The sequence below is a fragment of the Rutilus rutilus genome (assembly GCF_951802725.1).
Source record: "Rutilus rutilus genome assembly, chromosome: 8".
NCBI classification, from domain to species: Eukaryota; Metazoa; Chordata; class Actinopteri; order Cypriniformes; family Leuciscidae; genus Rutilus; species Rutilus rutilus.
The window spans coordinates 12,115,579-12,134,098 of record NC_140222.1 but is presented as its reverse complement, the minus strand read 5'-3'; the positions used below and the strand labels follow the sequence as shown (position 1 = coordinate 12,134,098).

Here is an 18,520-nt window from a genome sequence, read left to right as displayed (position 1 = left end):
GCTTAGGATTCCGTCGTTGTCGTCGAGTATCGTTCGAGAGAACAACCAGCGCTGTATTTCAGTTGTTTTCCTCTGTGAACATGCACTAATGGATGTCTGACAATTTCGTTGCTTTTTGGAGTTTTCAGATTTAAAAACGTCAATAAAGGCTCGTTCGTTCTGCTCTCACGGAACAGATGGATTATAATATGCTAATGTACCGTCAGAGGAAATCCTGCAGGCGTAGGCGCTTTTTCCGTTCATGCAATAAATGCACATCCTTGAATGAGCGCGGATTTTCTAGCACATTTACTTGAACTTCATAGGCGATATATCTATGATTTAACCCATTTGAGAGGCGGCCAAAATCAGAATTTAAAATGGACTGAATAAGCTCTCTACAAACTTGACGAGCAATGCCGCGCTGATGGACCATAGACTATAAAAAAAGTGACAGACATGTATGCACATAAATCACTGTCACACACTCTCTCAGAGTAATATTAAGTTACTGCATAATACATTTTCAACTAGCAGAATAGTACAGAATCACGATACACAGTCTCACTTGTAGCCATGTCTTTTAACTATTATAATATTTTGAAGGGTAAAATATAACTTTTAATTGGCTTTACATCATCAACTGTCACTTTAGCGCGAGGCAGTCGCAGACTTGGTACTGTCAGTAGCATAACATTATAGCATTACCTCCCCAGCCTGAGCTAACAGCTCCACTCACGCCCCGCCTCTTTGCTCATTTTCTGTTATCCGGGAGTGACGCAAGGCCAAGATGGCGACGGCCGGATCCGCCCACTTTAGGCTTCAAAAATGCTCTTCAGAAACCTACGGGTGACGTCACGGACACTACGTCCATATTTTTTTACAGTCTATGATTGTTAACGTGAAAATCACGTGACTAATGACAAACGAGGCCTCGGTTTGTGTGGATACGTCATCGGTTCGGTCTGAGTGTCGCTTTTGGAAAAAGGGGGTTTGAAACGCGCGCCACCTTGTAGGTGTTGTCAGGAGTAGTAGAAGCAGTCGTAGTAGTGTCAGAGAGTCAGAGTTAGAAAACTATCATTGTCATTGTCGTTATTGTGTCATATATGTGTTAGGGCTGTATATTATTACATTATCAGGTTAGAATAGTTATAGTATATTGTTATTATTAATTATAGTAGCTATATTATAGTCTTGTTATATTAAAGTTCTAAGTTCACTTTTAAAATGAAAATTCTGTCATCATATATACTCACTCTCATGTTGTTTCAAACCTGTATGAATTTCTTTCTTCTGCTGAACAGAAAATAAGATATTTAGAAGATTATCAGTAACCAGACAGTTTTTGGGTCCCATTGACTTCCATAGTAGGAAAAATATATACTATGGAAGTCAATGAGACCCAAAAACTGTCTGGTTACTGATAATCTTCTAAATATCTTATTTTCTGTTCAGCAGAAGAAAGAAATTCATACAGGTTTGAAACAACATGAGGGTGAGTATATGATGACAGAATTTTCATTTTAAAAGTGAACTTAGAACTTTAATTAGAAAATATTATTTGGATTGCTTTGGATTTTTGGATCTGGACTGGACTGCTTTTTGATTTGGATTGGCCTTTTGGATTTGTTTGTTTCTTTTTGTGACCTCTTCCTTTTTCCTGGTAATGGAGCCAGCAAGAAAGAGGGAATCCTCCCCTGTCTGGGCTCAACAGAAGCATCAGTGTCCTCATTTATACCAGCTGGCACTGCCATTTTTACGTTCCCCTGCATCCTCTGTTCCTTGTTAAAGGATCTTTTCCAAGACTGGAGAGATTTTGTCCAAGAAGAGGAATCGTCTAAACCCCACATTGAAAACACACTTGAAATAATTCTGTTTCTCAATAAAAATCTATTGTAATCCTTCCTTCCAGACTAGTCTGTTGCAGTTTACTTTATTACACTCTCTCCATAAGCACTGCACTCAACACAGTGTCACTTTTGTTGTTCATACTGTCACTATCTAAACAATTTATGAATAATGAATTAACTGTGTGTGTGACTCTGCACATGTAAATTCAGACAGAGAAAGATACATATTTTATATTATACAAAGGTAATGGACAAATGTCTGCTCAGGTCTTTTTATTATTGCAAATGAAAGGTTACAGACATTAACAGTGAGTAGAAAATAAATAAATAAATATTTTTATAAAATATACGGTAGGCCTACTATACGGTTATCCGGACCACACCTGACCACACGTGACCACAACCACTCTTGGTTGGTTGTAACCCCAGTGACGGGTAGGTTTAGGGGCGGGGTTGGGGTAGGTCATCATATGTGGTCCGGATAACCGTAAAGTACCAAATATACTGGTTCAAAATGAATTAATTTGTCTGCTATTTCTTTGCACAGTAGCTAGGTGTCACTAGTGAGCAATGCTGAATGAAGCTTCAAGTAATGAACCTTTGGGTGAAGCAATGGGCTGCGAGGTCTCAGTGGTTCAGGAAGCCTCATAGTATGGTTTACCAGCAGGTTTGGTCTCTATGAACTCTTCGTCCCCTATTTGTTAATTTACATAAAATGTTTCTAACTCTGTGGTGCAGGCAGTGGGTTTAATCAGTGACATTATTAGTAGATTTACTATCCGGCATCTTACCGTCAACTCCTTAACCTGCTTCCAGTCTTTCAACTGTTGGCCAGTAGCGTCGCTACAAACTTGAAAAGTTAAACCATGCAGTTTTACAAGTTGATTGTACTGAAATGTGTGTTGGCGGTGCCTGTACACAACTATCATGATAAAAATCCATCCAGTGTTTTTTTTTAATCGCCTTATATGTTTTCCCCGTCTCAAATCGAGCCGGTCAGACGCCCCTCCCACGATTGTTAATTGACAGCAGCGTTTCAACACAGACCTGCCCTTAGTGAGCTGTCATCATAGTCCGTCATTGTTGATACGCTGGAGCAGAATGGCGTCTAAGCAATTGTGTTCTGTTCATGGGTGCAATAAGGAACACAGCAGTCATTTTGATGTTCCTAAATCCGAACCGCTGAAGACGCAGTGGCTGAGTTTGTTTTCGAAGGGAATATTCCCCACGATCAACATCAATGCTTTCATGTTTGCGCAAATCATTTCTCACCAGACTGCTTTATAAACGAGGGTCAGTATAAAGCTGGTTTTGCTAAGAAGCTTCTCCTGAAAAAAGGATCGGTATCAACTATTCGTGTTCCTGCTGTACCTCCAGAAGAAGTGACTGTAAGGTTTTATTAACCTTTATATTAATCTTTGCAAATCGCTTGCACGCTTCATGATGAATGCGGCTAAGGTTTACACTCAGCGTACATTGCGGCATGTTTTCTATGTACAACGTTCTCAATATAATTCATAATCCCAGGTTTATAATGAACAATGCGTTATGGTTATTGTTTTCATTTAGACCCTAAAGAATCATAATAACTTAACAAAAATGGCATTATATGACCCCTTTAATACAGAGTAACTGGCTTAGCTCACTACATTTTCCTAGTAGCTTGCCCAGCACTGCGTATTACCTTGTCTATTCTTCCGCCTGAATGATGATGTGAGTTCCTATGTCAAAAGTTCCTTTTCGATGCAGCAGGAATTACCTACAATGGCGACATTTGCACTATTACGACAGAAAATCAAAAACACTGCTTTAAACTCACTAGCAGAAAGGCAGCACGATATAAACAAACCAGACCTCAGCTTCACATTCACTACTAGTGACGAGTCATTAATGAATGATCCGTTCATTGCGTCTGTCACGTGACAAATGAGAGAAAGACTTGGAAGGTAAAGTAACTATTTATGTTCCCTGTAAATTAATTTTGACTACATTATAAGCCCCTTAAATGAATTAAATGACTCGAAAAAAAGATTTGTTCATTTTGATGAACGAGATCGAACAAGAGAGTCAGTAAAATGATCCTAACTTCCCATTACTATTCACTACCTCCTCAATGGCAGGCTAGCAAGCCCCGGTCACAGAACCAAGGAGTGGGCCCCTCACAACACCATGATATCAATACCCCCCCCCCCCTCGCTGAGAGCCCCTGTTACTCAGTTCCACTATTACCCCCTGTTCGATGCTCCTGCAGGCAAGTATTTCAATTCAGTAGAAAAATCGCTCCTCTTCATAACATAATGCACATCCAACATATGTTGTGATTTTCAGTTTATACCTTTCTAAACAAGCACAGTACGTACTTTTCTTCATCTCGTCCATCCGTTCTGCTTTTCACTTCCCTTAATCTGAATTTAGCGTGTCATCAGAATCACTTGCCTACAAACAACTAGTGATGGCAATTTCAAAAACTGCTTCATGAAGTTTCGAAACCTTTACGAATCTTTTGCTCCGAATCAATGGTTCGGAGCGTGTATCAACAGGCTTGTTTGACTTCATGCAGTGTTGCACAGACCAATCGGCGGGTGACTTGAAGCAATGCATGCCAGTTAGAAATTTTTTTCCGAGTTGAGACAGCGCCGATGTCACGTGACCATCAAAGAATCGCGAGAGCGATTTGAGAGCAGCCGGAGGACTCAGCCAGCGCATCTTCTCAAGAGCGACTCACCAGCTCTGATGATGACACAACTGATCCACAACTGGCCGAATCCACCACATGACAACGATTACGTTCCACTAATGCTCTTTGTGTAATGAGTAATGTGTGTAATGTTACACACATATTGTGTAATTGTGTAATGCTTATCAAAATGAAACAAAAAAAAACTTAGACCCCACTACATTGGTATTTAAACAGGATAGGCTTATGTTGAACTTTATTATTGTACAAACAGACTCTATTTAGCACTACATAAAATAGTGAATGAAAATCTCTCTGAAAAGTCTGTGTATTTGACAAATATTGCATTTATTCATTCACTTCAGCTGTGGTAAAGTGCAAACACAGTGCGAGCATCACAACAGGAAGCAGAAAGTTTTTTTTTTTTTTTTTTGCAGTTGTTTACTTTACATCATCCGTGTGTTTTTTTTTTTTTTTATTGACATATTTATAGAACATTAACAAAAAAGGCGTTCGTAGTTTCAAATTTTACAAACAAACCAGAGCGTACATACAGATATTACATCACAATATACATATTCTCATCAGCAAGTAAATTGAAGCCAAGATGAAAATAAAATAAAATAAAAATAATACAATAAAAATAAATGAACATATAATTATATAAGGTAGGGGAGTAGGACAATATTCAATTTATAAAATCAAAGTCTTCCAATAAGGAGTACAAATACACTGCTTTAGGACTTTTCATCCTTCTCACAGTCTCTAAATATACTTTAAATTCCTCCTTAAAAACCACTAATTTTGGAGGGATTTTGAAAAATTTACATTTGTGTATATAAAATTTCAACAAAAGCAACACATTATTAATTACATAAGATACCTTTTTATCCTTTATTAATAAACCAAATTTAATAAATTCCCACGACAGTATCAACCTTACAGGTATTCTTTGTTGCATCCATCTCAATGCATCATTCCAAAATTTGTTTACCAAAATGCACTGAAAAAACAAGTGTTCAACCGTTTCTATCTCTACCTTACATATTTGACATAAATTTGAATCCCCAACATTAAATCTCATTCTTAAAAATTCTTTTGTTGGATATATATGGTTCAGAATTTTAAAGTGCACCTCTTTACATTTAGGATTAACAGGAAATGAAAGAAAATTGGTCCTAATTTTACACACTTCTTTCTTCTCATAATGACGAAGAATATAATTTCTTAATAACGGTCCTGGGAAACATTGATGTACTAAACAGTCTCTTAAGAATTTGTTTGAACATTTTCTGTCAACAAATCTTACATTTTCTATAATAAGTTCTTGTAGTTTAGGTAATATCCTTGAATATTTCAGATGTTCACTTACTAATTTAAGCATCTGTAATGGAATATTCTTGATAATTTTTTCATACATTTTAGAGGAGCAGCTTATATTATATTTACCACAAAAAGCAACATAGCTCAGTATGTTTCCCACATTGTCCATCACATGTGTTAGTGACCATATGCCTTTCTGCCACCACTCATCAATAAACAAAGATTTTCTGTTCACAGTTATACATCTGTTGTTCCAGATTGACATATTATGAGGGCTAAAGTTATGCTTGAAAATCAATTTCCAGTATAATAATACTTGTTGATGGAAAGCAGAAAGTTTTACAGGGAGTTTGGAAAGTTCAAAGTCACATTGCAGCAGAAAACTTATGCCACCACATTGGTTGAATATGATAGTAGGAATCTCAAACCAGAAAGAGGACTTATCATTAATGAAAGACTGCAACCATCTAAGTTTAATGACCCCATTCATAATATCAAAGTCAATCATTTTAAGACCACCTTCTTCATAATCTTTAATCATATCACATTTACGTATATAATGACTTTTCATTTTCCATATAAAATCAAAGTTTAATTTGTTAACTGCCTTTATCCTTTTTGCAGAAACTGCCAAAGAGAAACATGGATAGATGAATCTAGAAAGATTCTCTACTTTTGTCAATAAAATTCTTCCAAAAATTGTTATGTCTCTCTGCAGCCAAGTATTCATTATTAATTTACAATTATCCAAGGTTTTATCAAAATTTAAATGTTCCAAATTATCCATCCTCTTAGATAACCAGATACCTAAATATTTGACTTCATCTTTCCCTGGGATATTGTATAATGTTACATTAGGATGATCGTGAATGGCCAATAACTCACATTTTGACATATTTAGCTTTAAACCTGAAGCTTCTGAAAAAAACTTAATTAACTGAAGTGCTAGGGGTATTTGCTGTTCATTTCTTAAAAAAAGAGTAGTGTCATCAGCAAATTGACTCATAATAAAATTATTACCTTCAAAATCAATGCCAGAAATGGTTCCCATTTTGAGTAAAATAGACAACATTTCTGCTACCATAATAAATAATAAAGGAGAACATCCACAACCTTGCCTGATGCCTCTTCTAACCTCGAATCTTGGACATGTACCCTGAGTAAGAGCTACAGAACTGTTTATGTCTTTATAAAGCATTCCAACAATACTAATAAATTTAGGACCAAAACCAAAGTGTTTAAGAGTTTGAAAAATAAAAGAATGCTCCACCATGTCAAAGGCCTTATAGAAATCTAGAAATAAAATTAAACCATCCTCTTCAATTAAATGACCATATTCAATCAAATCAAAAACTAACCTGATATTATTATGAATTGACCTATCCTTTAAGAATCCTGATTGGGTCACACTAATAATTTGTGATATTCCTGTTTTTAATCTGGAAGCCAGTGCTTTAGTAATCAGTTTGTAATCAGTATTTAGTAGTGTTATGGGGCGTAAATTGTCTAATATCCTTTTATCTTTTCCTGGCTTTGGTAACAAAATGATAAGCCCTTGTTTCATAGTTGGCAATAATTCAATATTATTTATACACTCTTGTAAGGCTTCAAATAAAAGATATTTTAGGTCATCCCAAAAAAAATTATAAAAATCTGTGGTTAACCCATCAGGACCTGGTGATTTACCAGGTTTACTCTGTTTAATCGCAGCATCAAGCTCTTGTATGGTTATGTCTGAATCGCATAGTTCTACAAATACACTATCAATAGACGGTATATTATTTTTTATCATCTGAAAAAAAGAATTAGAATTAACAGAGGAAAAGGAAGAGGAATACAAATTGGAGTAAAATTTAAACACCTCATTTACTATTAAGTTATGATTTGAATGTTCTACTTGGTCCACAATTAAACTACTGATCGAATTTTTCTCTTGTCGTCTTTTCTCCAAATTAAAGAAGTACGAGCTATTTTTTTCCCCCTCTTCCAGCCACTTAGCTCTGGATCTCACATATGCCCCTTTTGCCTTTTTAATATAGAATTCATCTAGAATGGAATGAAGCTTAATAAGTTTTTCTTTATCTTCATCTGACATGTTAGGTTGACAACAGCATTTATTAATATCTTGTATTAACTGGAATTCTTTTTTACGTTTCTTTTTCATCAGATTTTTGCTAAAGGTCATTGAATATTCTCTTAATTTATGTTTTAAATATTCCCATTTAATACCACTTGGCATCTTTTTTACTTTAAATTCAGCAATTATTTTTTTAATATATGTACAAAAATCAGTATGATTCAACTAGTCTGCATTAAATTTCCAATAGCCTCTAGTATTACAAGATTTATTTCTTTGTTCTAAGATTAAGTTGATCACACAATGATCTGTTAAGGGGGCACCTGAAATATTACATTTAGTCACATTACTTGAAAGAGAATCAGATCCGAGCCAATAATCAATTCTCGACTTTGAAGTGGCATTCGATTTGAACCACGAAAAGTGTCTGGCAGTGGGGTTTAAGTTTCTCCAAATATCAAATAATCCATTGAATGAACAGAAATTTTGAATAATACTGTTAGCATGAGAAATATCAAATTTAGACGGTTGTCTATCCATGTATTCATCTGGTGACATGTTAAAATCGCCACCGATTAAAATATAATCTGTAGGGTAACTAGTTTTTAGGTCACTTATGACATTTGTTATTGTCTCCAACAGACCTTTATTCTGGGTTTGAACATTATACCCATACACATTAACTAAAATGAAACATATTTCGTCTAAGTGTAGGACCACTGCAAGCCAATGGCCATTAACATCAGCCTTGTGTGTAATAATCTTCCCTGGGCATTTATTCATGCATATAGCGACCCCTGCAGACCGATTTGAACCATGACTAAATAACATATCATCCCCCCACTGCTTTTTCCAAAAGGTAACATCTGCCAACTCTGAATGTGTTTCTTGTAGAAAAAAACAATGTGATTTTTGACTTTTGCAAAATAAAAAAATTGCCTTTCTCTTAACTGAGTCCTTTAAACCCCTACAATTTAAAGAAGAAAATGAGATATCAGATTTTAACACGAACATGAACAATTAAACAGATAAAACTTAAAATTTAATACAAAAACTAAAAATGTAAATCCAAATAAAGATGTAGATTACGTGAAGAGTTTTTGGGATAGAAAAAAACATAGTCCCATTCCTTTATCACCCCACCTCACCTCATATCAAAGAGAAGCAGTCAATACCCTTTTTAAGAGATACGTTTACCCTCGATATATCCAAATGGACCTCTAAACCCAGCCGCCTTGCCTTCCTTTCTGGCTTGTTCGATTCTTGGCCATAATTCACGTCTCAATAGTCTATCTTCTTTCGTCAGGTCTTCGGCAAAACGGATGCCAGCTTCTTTGCACACCGATGACGACTTGGTTCTCTTCCATACTTCGTCCCGCACCAATCTGCGGGTAAAAAGAATGATCACCTCTCTCGAACGACCGGTCTCCTTTCTTCCCACCCGATGCACGACATCCACAGCCTCCTCCATAGTAGAAGCAAACTCAGGCGTTATCTTGCCCAGAAGTTGAATCACATCCTCTCTTATGCGCTCGTTTGAGTTCTCCTTGAGACCTTTTATGCGAAGACACCATCTTCTCTTGTATCTTTCCTCTTCCAGCACACGAATTTTCAGATCATTATTGACTTCAGATAGATTTTCAATTTGTTTCTCCATCATTTTAATTTTGTCTTTGCATTATCGTAACTCCTGCGCATTTATTTGGACGGACTTAGCAACACTTGCAATCATCGCACTGTGCTGCTTCATTTGCGTGCTTAATTCTTCGTGCTGTAAATCTACTTTAGTTCCAAGGGCTTTAATCGCATCCAGAATAGCCGAATTGGGCACCTCGTTTTCCTCACTCTCTGTTGGTTTTTTAGACTTTTTCCCTTTTTGGGGTTTACTCGGTGTGGGTGGATCAGAATCAGCTCCTCTCTCCCTTTTGCTCGAACCTATAGCTATTTCCATTTCGTAACAATGATCTTCCATATCGGCACCACAACTTAGGGTATGTGTATTAGCAGGTGGAGGTGGAAAAAACTTATCAAACTAAACTAACTTGGGAAATTTTGTGAGAGCACGAAACAGCTTGACTACTCAGTCCGCCATCTTGCCGGAACCCCCCCCAGGAAGCAGAAAGTGTCCGACTTCACATCTCTGTTTTCAGCTCCTCCCGCTTGCACGCTGCAACTCTCACTGATCAGTTACATCCAGCCGCAGCCGATGTCGAACACACCTAGGCTGGATCCCAAATGACACACTCGGCCTTGTGGACCGTGTGCGAGAGTGTATTTTGGGACATACCAGCAAAAGTCAAATAGCCACAAAACTCCTCCCCTCATTAATCTGATTGGGCGTTCGCAATGAATGGGCACTCGAGTTAGAGACTCTATACAGATCATATATAATTTGTGTATATAATACAAATAATAGGGTTCCCTTTCGTGGTCACTACGAGTTACATCAGTGACGACGAATGGGGTCCCCATTCGTCGTCACTGGCGTAACGTCTCCGTTCCTTACTCAGGGAATGAGGGTTACATACGTAACCGAGACGTTCTTGAGTAATTTGTAATTGAGTTATTTTTTTAAGGCATGAAATGACTCGAGACTCGACTTGGACATCGTGACAAAAGATTCCAGACTTGACTCGGACTCCAGCTTAAAGACTTCAGACTTGACCCGGCCTCCAGATGAAAGACTTCAGACTTGACTCGGACTCCAGATGAAAGACTTGTGAACATCTCTGGGACACCCTACTGACTCGTACCATTGGCGAGCATGCGCAATTGAAAGCCACGAGACCATGAGTCCACATGAAGTGTGCCATTTGGGATCCAGCCATTAGGCTTGTTTGAGATGTGCCTACCCTTGCCTGAAATGTACGCGAGAGTAGGCGGCTGCAGTGAGGGGATGAGTGAATGAAGCGCAGGCAAGCCGGACAGTTCTCTCTTCTCGCAGTGGATCTTACACCTGTGAGATCAAAGATGGATATTGCGGTGTTGCTAATAAACTGGATGTAATTTAAGTTCTGTTGCTTTTATTTGAAAATAAATATAATGAACAAGACACCCAAAGTATAGACTACTATTTATTTCCATTAGAAATACATGTTTATAAATTTTACTTTAATTACAGACATGTTTATTTTTAATTTTTTTTATAAATATGACAACAATCAAATAACACTGTAACCAGAGTTTGGGAAAATTCACACATCATTTATGTACATAAAACATCACAGTTTTCAGATCAATCATTTTAGACAACATCACAGTTGTTTAAATCAATGAGCATTAAGCTGTGTCGTCAGCAAGTCGTTTCCCATCTTGCTTTTGATCTGCGCAGTTGGTGGAGAGAAACTGCAGAATCCGACAAGTCAAGTCAAGTCATCTTCATTTATATAGCACTTTTAACAATGTAGATTGTTTCAAAGCAGCTTTACAGAGATAAACGATAAATTTGGGGCCGCTAAGACGACACCATTCTCTCTATACAGACTTTAAACGCGAACCTGTGAGAAACGCTGATGGCGTTCACACGCGCATTAAGAATTGGTTCTATAGTTATGTGCATTTGAATATATGTGCGCAGGTTTAGAATTCCCTACAAACCAAGCCTAAACAAAGTACTGGCGTTTCCTTATAATTTTTGATACAGAATTTTAATTTATTTTATCAATTTGGGGTAGATACGCGAATTGAGTTTCCCGACAACGCTTTATCTGTAGAGTGGTAAAGGGATCCTCCATAGGGAGAGACTAGTTGGCACTTCAGCACTGCGTTGGATCGGGTCCAGGCGAAGGTCCTTCATCAGATCTGGATACGGCCTGGATCCGGCAGGCTGCGGGAAAACCTCGGGATAAACAAAGACACTAAAATTAGCATAGATGCCATTCTTCTTATGATGTAACGAGTACATCAGGATTTATGGGAAGTGTTCCAGGTTCCAGCTGACCTAATCTATGCAGCCTAACATTGAATTATAGAAGTTTATAATGTATTATGTGAATGCTAGGTCAAAAAGATGTGTCTTTAGTCTAGCTTTGAACTGACAGTGTGTGTCTGCTTCCCGGACAATGGTAAGAAGACTGTTCCAAAGTTTTGGTGCTAAATAGGAAAAGGATCTACCGCCAGCAGTCGATTTTGATATTCTAGGTATTATTAACTGGCCGGAATTTTGAGATTGCAATGGACGTGAAGGACTTTAATGCGTTAAGAGCTCGCTCAAGTACTGTGGAGCTAAACCATTCAGTGCTTTGTAAGTCATCAGCAATATTTTCAAATTGATGCGATGTTTAATAGGGAGCCAGTGCAGTTTTGACAGAACCGGGCTAATATGGTCATACTTCCTGGTTCTGGTAAGAACTCGAGCTGCTGCGTTTTGAACGCAGATCGGCCTGTAATTGACTAATTCTGTAGGATCAAGTTCCGTTTTTTTAATAAGCGGTTTAATCATAGCCAGCTTAAAGGTTTTTGGTTACGTATCCTAGAGACAAAGATGAATTAATGATATTAAGAAGAGGATCTATGACCTCTGGAAGCATCTCTTTCATTAGCTTAGTCGTTATAGGGTCTAACATACATGTTGTAGATTTAGATGATTTAACGAGTTTAGTAAATTCTTCCTCGCCTATAGCAACGAACGAATCAAATTTTTCTTCAGGGAGACTACAATGCACTGCCTGATGCGATACTGTAGTAGACGGTTGCATAGTTATAATTTTCTCCCTGATATTATCAATCTTATAAGTGAAGAAGTTCATAAAGTCATTGCTGCTGTGTTGCTTGGAAACTTCTGGGCTTGAAGCTTTCTTTTTCGTTAGTTTAGCCACCGTTTCAAATAAATACCTAGGATTATGTCTATTTTCTTCTAATAGGGTTGAAAAATAAGCAGATCTAGCAGCTTTTAAAGCCTCTCTGTATGCAATCGAGCTCTCCTTCCATGAAATGCGAAATACCTCTAGTTTTATTTTCTTCCAGTTGCGCTCCATTTTTCTGGCTGCTCTCTTAAGGGCCTGAGTGTGCTCGCTGTACCACGGCATTAAACTATTTTCTTTAATCTTATTTAAGCGCAACGGAGCAACTGTGTCTAAAGTGCTGGAAAAGAGAGAGTTAAAAGTCTCTGTTGCAATATCGAGTTCTTCTAAGCTATCCAGGATGCTGAGATGATTCGGCTTTGCAGCCTTGGCTAAATTAAGTTTACACGAGACTAGATATTGATCTGAGATGTCATCGCTCTGCTGCAGAATTTCAATGGCATCAACATCTATTCCATGAGATAATATTAGATCTAGAGTATGATTACGACAATGAGTAGGTCCTGACACGTGTTGTCTAACTCCAATAGAGTTAAGAATGTCTTTAAATGCCAATCCCAATGCATCTTTTTCATTATCGATGTGTATATTAAAATCACCAACAATTAGCACTTTATCTGCAGTCAAAATTAATTCTGATAGAAAGTCCGCAAATTCTTTGATAAAATCTTTATGGTGCCCTGGTGGCCTGTATACAGTAGCCAGCACAAATCTCAAACGTGATTTATCATTTATACTATATATTTTTACATTAAGTACTAACACTTCAAAAGAATTATATTCAAAACTTGATTTCTTAGTGGTTTTGAAAATATTACTATAAATTACAGCAAACCCTTTGCGTTTCAGACGAGGATGTTTATAACAGTAATCTTGCGGGGTGGACTCATTTAAAGTAATGTAATCGTTTGGTTTTAGCCAGGTTTCTGTCAAACACAGCACATCTAGGTTATTATCTGAAATCATATCATTAACAATGAGTGCTTTTGAAGTAAGCGATCGAATATTCAGCAACCCAAGCTTTAGCATTTGTTTATCTGTATTATAGCTGTTTTTTATTTGTTGAACATCAATTAAATTTTTAACCTTAGATGGGTTAAAACGTTTTTTTTTGGATTTCCAAATTCGGGGAACAGACACAGTCTCTATCAACCCTGTATCACATGAAATACGTTCTGAGGAAACTATTTTGCAAATCGCAATTACGTTACATGCCAACATATAAGCAGTGCTATTACGTTGGTCCTTAACCTAATATAAGCAGTGCTATTACGTTGGTCCTTAACCTAATATAGCCAATCTATTGCAGTGCTATTACGTTTGTCCTGAACATAATACATCCAAAGCAGGTTTCTTTTCACACGTAGCAGCTCATTTTGTTTTAATTATTTACTCCCTTTTTTCTCATTGGGCTACAAAATATTATCTATGCCAGGGCGAGTCAAATGGCGGCACCCAGATAATTTTTATCTGGCCCTCCAACTGGTTTTTGATGTTTAAAACCCCTCGCAATCTGATATCAAAGTCCCCGCAAAGGTTTAGCGCGTTCAGCGGTGAGTTTAACAACGCACGTGATCATTCAGCGGTGAGTTTAACAACGCACGGCAGTTCGTGATATGGTCACGTAATTTAATCTATTGATTCGTGCCACGGACACGTTTATTTCGTTATTTTCGTAATACCAGCACGTTTTTTAAACTATTGTATTTTCAATGGGAAGCGTCTTTCGTGATAACAGCACGATTCTTTCTGCCTGTCGGCTGCAGCAGAGAAGCTGTTTAATCAACATTTTTTTCACGAGATCTTATGTATTTTTATGTATTTTTTTAATGTTATTATTTCGGTCTTATTGCCAGGGAAGCTGGTTTGCTTTGCTGTTTATTGATATTTTTAAAATTATATTTTATCAGTAGGAAATCGCGCTGAAGAAATCTCGTTCCGAACACATCGCGATATTTGGCATCAGTTCACGTGTGTCAGATGTTGGTAAGTAAATACCTAAATACGCTGTCCTAATAATGTGTGATATCATGTCTTTTCTGTTTGTCGATATTAATCTGCCATTATATCTGCCATCTCCACGGAGACTTTGCGTTTCATTGCTTTCTAATTCAAAACAGGGTGATTAACACTGCCTGTCACGTGACGTGCTATAGGCTTAGATATTCATATCAGATTAAAAATAGTACAATTAGTTCCAAAGTTGTATTTGTAGTAGAAGCACAGTAAAAACAACACTTACCATGCTTTTACCACAGTAACATTAGTTTTACTGTGATAAGTGTAGTAAAAAGACAGTAATCACAAAACTTACCATGCTTTTACCACACTATTTGTAGTTTTAATGTGGTACTTATTGTAAATGCACAGTAACCACAAAACTTACCATGCTTTTACCACAGTAACCATAGTTTTACTGTGATAGGTGTGGTAAAAGGACAGTAACCACAAAACTTACCATGCTTTAAACCTCAGTAACCTTAGTTTTACTGTGATTGGTTTAGTAAGGACAGTAATCACAAAACTTACCATGCTTTTACCTCAGTATTGATAGTTTTAAAGTGATATTTGTTGTAAATGCATATTAACCACAACACTTGCCCTGCTTGTAAGGCTTTATAATGTAACATCCAATATTTGTAAGGTAAATCAGTACTTTTCCTTTTAAAGTCCAACTGAAATCAAAATGGACCCTATTTACTTTGTTAGCGCATATTACTAGTCTTGTGGTGAACAATTAATCCGTGCAAGTTAAAACACGGGAAAAAATGTTTTGGCTTCGTAATCTTTAATCAAAATCTGAAAATGCCCCTCCCCTCTGCATTGGAGGACCTTCCCTGATGACGTATGCTTGACGGCTTGGGTTGAGAAACGCTTAACCACTCCCCTCAAATCGTTAGTCTGTAATGAGCGAGAGATGGAGAGGAGGAGCACTAGAGTAAAACCCTGCCCTCTGTTCAATATTCCTTTTCACTGGGAAATACGTCACAGCACTGGAGAAAAGTCGTTTGCAACTTCCGGTTCACGCGGACTTTAAATAATCCTATATATTATACATAATGATATTTTCTTTTCTCTTTTTTCAGCTGAAAAGACCAAAAGGGCCTTTCGGACTCAGTCGTTCCATTATTGTTGGAGGAGAAGTAAACGGAGGAGACGGACAGCTGCAAAGGCAAATATTCACAATGGTATGTATGTGTTGGTTTTAACCCTAAATCAAACATTTTATCAAGCATTTGTTGTTTCTTAAAACTTTTCTCACAAAACCCATAGCCCAATCAGTACAAACATAGTCTGAAAGTCTTAATAATTCACAAGATTTAACAAGTTGTCAAATTCGTACGATACTCGTACATATTTGTATACTCGTACACAATCCTGCAGCTTTTACTCCTAGTGCTGTCATTGGCTACTGCCTCAATTCCTGTACATATTTATCGCGATATTTGTAAATCAGTTGCGCCACTTCTTGGAAAGTTGTCGGATGTCACACACACTGTCAGAAAGTTTATATTAATTGCAAATTGGACCCTGTCTGTTCATGTTCCAGTGATACATGATGTCTCTCCACACCTCATAACCTACCTCTGTTTGCAAGAGTGGAAAAGCTTATCTGACTTGTCACATGACATAAGATACTCGATTATTATGTCATAATCAGAGCAGTTACACTGCTGATAACTGTCCCGTTTGCATGTAAATCTTTTTCATGATTATTGCTTGCTATTAAAGACATACTTTTATTCATAGAAATGCCCACATATCAGTGAACTTATTACATAAAAATGCTTTTAACAATTAATTATGCAACACTCTTTACAGAAAACATATCCTACAGTTATAAACTGACTATTTGCAAGTAATGTATTAAAATTACCTTCCTTTCTGTTTTGCAGGATTACTTAGTCCTTTTTTTTAAAGCTCTACCAATATCAAACTCAACAGCTCTTTTAAGAGCCAACCATTACAAGAGCTACTAGTGAGTCGCAGCGAATCTTGCCGTGATCAGCTCTTCCCAGGTGAAGTTTCTAGAATATTGCAATCAGTTTTTACTCATCAAATGTTCTCTCCTGAATCATATGGTAAATTAACTTATTTAATACTGTCTTAATTTGTGTATCAAGAACAATAGTAATTGCACATAGAGTAAGTCGAGACTATCTTTATCTTACAGCAGAGAAGGAAGACCAGTCCTTATATCAACGCAAGCTAATCGAATAAGTCCTTTGTTTCGGGTGAGGAAGGAACATCTGGTGCCCAAAGAAGACAGAAAAGTGCGCGAGTCCATTGGTATGTCTTGTATTGAAACAATGCTGTAATATGTAGTACATACTTTGATGTTGACAATTTTACATTGTACAGGTTATCACTTGGTTTTTGACCAAGTGAAGCTCTTGAAACAATTGACAGAAGAGTATGTTGTCTGGAAAGAAATCAAGCATCACTGGTAAAGGCTCAAAAGAGACCATGCCTTTCTTAAAAATCTTTTAAAATATGTTGCTGTTGATATGGGTAAAACTGTTTTTGTTCAGTACTTAGCTTATTTTGTGCTGCAATATTATTTATATATATATATATATATATATATATATATATATATATATATATATATATATATATATATATATATATAATACTTCAATGTGTGTATATTATATAACGTACTGACTGCTGCTTTGTAAATTTATGTAAGGAACAGGCAACTCTGGCCCTTTGCATTCTACTTTTTGAGGTTAGTTAAGAGTTAACCTCCAAACCTAATCAAGCACATCTGAAAATTTTAACCAAAGTCTTCAGGTTTACTTCTAGACAATAGGCAGGAGGGTTTGAGGTCGGAGCTAAATGTGCAGGACAGTGGACGCTGAGGGCCAGAGTAAACCATCACTGCTTTAAATAACGCAGAACATAAGCTGACCCGACTGTCCATTAAACAACTTTATTTGAATGGTTTCTGTCTTTTGTTTTCCTTTCAGACCAGGACTGGAGAACGCCTGACAATGGGATGTTGAGACTTCTTCCTCTGGTTGAGAAAAAGCTACTCCACATCAGTGATCACATCTTCTGTTCTTCAACTGAACAAACTGTTTAGACGAGGAAGAAGAACACTAACACGATCGAGACGTACAGGGAAGAGCAAGAAACCAGTTTAGCTGTGATAATGAATCATTATTTTCCAACACAATATCAAATCTGTTTTCTGTATCATATGTGACTGAATATGATTATCTGGCACTCGTTTTGTGGCTTCAGCAGCTGTGAATGGATTCATATGATGTTAACGTGTTTTTGAAGACACATTTTTATTTATCTTGAATCTCATTTGTCTTTATGCTACTTTATCAACTTTATGCTTTGTTCTCCAATAAAGTGTTGTTTAATAAAGTATGGTGACTATTGTGTATTGAAAGTGGTGTTTGGTACAGTAAATAGAAATTTTCTTTTGAGAATTTTTAATTTCTTGTTTCTTTAAAAATAACTACATATAATTAATAACTTATAAATAACTAAATATAATTAATTACCATGATTCTTTTACTTGGGACATAAAAATTTAGATCTGGTTAATGATATTTGGGACAACAATGCAACAAAAGTTGCACATACTTGCATGTATGCCAGTTTCCAGTGAAATAAAAGGAAGCTATGTGAATAGCAAGAGGCTGCAGTGGGCTATCTTGCTATAAATACTTAAAGCTTAATTGAAGATGATCCATGTTGATCATTCTAGTATACTCTATATCAGGGGTGGGCAACTTCGGTCCTGGAGGGCCACTGTCCTACAGAGTTTAGCTTCAACCCTAATCAAACACAC

The 18,520-nt window shown here is 36.8% G+C and overlaps 1 long non-coding RNA gene across 2 annotated transcripts; it reads left to right on the top strand.

Moving 5' to 3' along the window:
• The first annotated feature begins 15,817 nt into the window (after positions 1-15,817).
• On the top strand, positions 15,818-18,090 carry LOC311295144. 2 transcript variants are annotated; one of them, XR_014628188.1, is made up of 4 exons: positions 15,818-15,896; positions 16,605-16,727; positions 16,886-16,998; positions 17,682-18,090. It is a non-coding gene; the product is annotated as an uncharacterized lncRNA (long non-coding RNA). The 2 variants fall into 2 exon arrangements; XR_014628189.1 differs by having other exon boundaries at positions 16,883-16,998.
• Positions 18,091-18,520: the final 430 nt, after the last annotated feature.